Here is a 3,218-nt window from a genome sequence, read left to right as displayed (position 1 = left end):
TCGCCTGGTCACAGGTTATACTGCTTAAAATCATCTGTTCTTTTGAGGTATTGATTTGATCATACATCTTGGTTGAAAAGTAGAATGGTTTGTGGGTTGATAGAAGACATTTTATGAAGGAGGGAAATGTGTCATTCACTCAAAGAGTATTTCTAGCTTTTATGGAAGCTTTAAGTAATTCTGCCTCATTTTCCTCAGACATTTGAAAAGTTCTTAGAACACTCCAGGTTCATGATAATGAAGTAGAACTTATAGTTAAGAAGGGAAGTATGTTTAATCTTTGGTTTGGAGCAATGTATTCTAGGCCACTGCTTTATAAATAATATGGTATGACAAAGCAATATGGATAAAGTAATTAGGGTTCAGTGTCTGTAATACTGTTTCCTAAAACATTTTAGTACAGCACTGAATATTAAGTGCCCTATGACAAGCATGGTTGGAAATCCACCCATGAACTTGGTTGTTGTAAAGGGAAACAGGCCTTCTTCCCCTCTCTGTGTCTTCCATTCCCCTAGTCTGTTTAGTGAGCTGTTTTCTCCTGGTAACCATTGGCCTCTGATCTGCTGGCACTTCTTGTTCCTTGGCTTATGGGTCAGTTCACAGATGTAAAAACCTTGGCCAACTTCTCCCCTTTCAATTCCTGTCCCTCCCTTGCCCGGTCACAGGCGTGATTGCTACCACTGCCTAAGGTCCAGAGTGACATTCAGGCTTCCATCTGAAATGGTCACTTCCTAGACTTTATAGTGGGGAGGTAACCTTCATGGGTGCAAGGGACAGTAAAGCTGGCTTGTACCACCCTTTAGATGGTAGCAGCTTAAGAATAAAAGCGATGGCTTGGCGCCTGTGGCTCAAGCGGCTAAGGCGCCAGCCACGTACACCTAAGGTGGCGGGTTCGAATCCCCAGCCCGGGCCCGCCAAACAACGATGACTGCAACCAAAAAAATGGCCAGGCGTTGTGGCAGGCGTCTGTATTCCCAGCTACTTGGGAGGCTGAGACAGGAGACTCGCTTGAGCCCAGGAGTTGGAGGTTGCTGTGAGCGTGATGCCATGGCAGTCTACCCAGGGGGATAGCTTGAGGCTTCGTCTCAAACAAAAAGAATAAAAGTGATGTCTCACTTGTGAAGCCCTTGCCTTCCAAGCATGTGGTAAGGACCAGTGGCTGGAGTTAGCAAAGCACTTTGCCCTTCTCAGATAAGCATTGTCAACAGAATTTTCACAGTGACCACACTCAGGATGAATAAAGCTTTTAATAAAACAAAACAAAACAAAACAAAACAACAACAACAACAACAAAAGAAATCAGTGTATCTAGAAGATATTTGCACTTGTGTGTTTATTACAGCACTGTTTATAATAGCAAATATATAGAAGCAACCAAATTTTCCCTCATTGGTTGAATGGGTAACGAAAATTTGGTATGTACACACCATGGAATACTATTTGGCCATAAAAAGAGTGAAATCATGTATCTGCAACAACACGGATGGGTCTGGAGGTTATTATGCTAAGTCAAATAAACCCCCAAATGAAAATTGTATGTTCTCATGTGTGCAGGGGCGAAAAAAATTGATTTCTTGAAGATAGAGAGTATAGTGTAACTGATACCAGAGGCTGCTGGGAAGGGTGTGTGGTGTTGGTGGAATAGAGATTGGTTAATGGGTATGTAGTCAGATAGAATAAGTTCTATTATTTGATAGCAGAGTAGGGCAAATTTAGTTAATAGTTAATACACTGTGTATTTCAAAATAGCTAGAAAAGAGGACTTTAAATGTTCCTAACACATAGAATTGATAAGTATTCAAGCTTGTGGATTCCCTAAATGTCCTGATTTGATCATTACATATTTTGTGCATGTAAAAAAACATGGTGTGTAACCCATAAATATTTCCAAGTATTAAGTATGAATAAACAAAAGCACTGGGTTGTCTGCAGTTAGGTATAGTGTTCCCTACACAGTGATGAAGTCAAGCCTGTTAAGTGCTCAGATTTTTAAATCTTTACAGCATTGTAGCTGTATTGAAAAGCAAAGCAGTACACATTAACATTTCATGATAGTATTGTGCCTTTGCTCATTATTCATCATAGTTCTGTGATTTTCCTTTATGTATTTTGAAGTCATGTTTTTAGGTGCATGCACATTTATAATTGATGTATTTTCTTGGTGAATTCAACCTGTATCCTTTTGAAGTGTTTATCTCCAGTAATGCTGCTTGCCTTGAAGTCACTTTGGTCTGTTTATTAAGCTTCATCATTATTTTTTCAGTTGCTTTGATGTTCTCACAAAGCATCATGTTTTGTTTTTGCTGTTTACTTTCATCTCTACGCTATCATTTTATTTTAAATATGTCTCTTTTAAATAGCATGTGTGCATGTATTCCAATCAGAATATTTTTGTCTTTTAATCATCTTTTAATTCAAGGAAATTGCCTGTGAGTGAACTGAGATGGTTATTGTGGTAATAATATGGAAATTATTACATATTATATATAACATTATTTATAAAAATAATTTAATGTCCTTTTGTCAATACTTACATTTATAGAAAGCTCTTAGAGAAAAGAATAGTGGATGCCATTAGTTTTGATAACAAAATGTGGTTATTTACTAATGCAAAGGCAAAATGTCTATAGAGTGACAGGACAGCATATACCCAGAGGAGAAAACAACCAGTATGGGGTATTTTCTGAGCTGGTGATGGACAGCAATGATACAATAATAAAAATTAAAATAACAGGATAGCACAAGGGAGTTTAAACAGTTATAAATCATGACTTTAAATCGATAAAAATTGCTCGTAGGAGCACATCTGATCGTTCTAGAAAGTAATTATAGTGATGCTTCACTTTGTACTGTGAGATACCTTGGCGGACAGAGCCTAAATAAACTATTGTGTTTAGATTTTTACAGAACATGCTTAAAGATAAATTTTTAAAAGAGGTGCAATTTTACTTTATTTTAATGATTTTAGAAAAATCTTTGTTTCCACAACCAGTATCCGGTCAGGCAAATAAAGTACAAACACGCACAGTTACTACAGCAATTATTTTATTTTATTATTTTTTTTTATTGAATGGTAACTATGTACATTAATGCATTTCTGGGGTACAGTGTGGTGTTTTCACATACAATTTGAAACATTTCATCAAACTGGTTAACATAGCCTTCATGTCATTTACCTAGTTATTGTGCCAAAACGTTCATATTCTACTCTTAGAAAG

Source organism: Otolemur garnettii, unplaced genomic scaffold (assembly GCF_000181295.1).
Source record: "Otolemur garnettii isolate 467f Iridium unplaced genomic scaffold, OtoGar3 scaffold00027, whole genome shotgun sequence".
Taxonomy (NCBI): domain Eukaryota; kingdom Metazoa; phylum Chordata; class Mammalia; order Primates; family Galagidae; genus Otolemur; species Otolemur garnettii.
Note: the sequence above shows the minus strand (reverse complement) of the source record.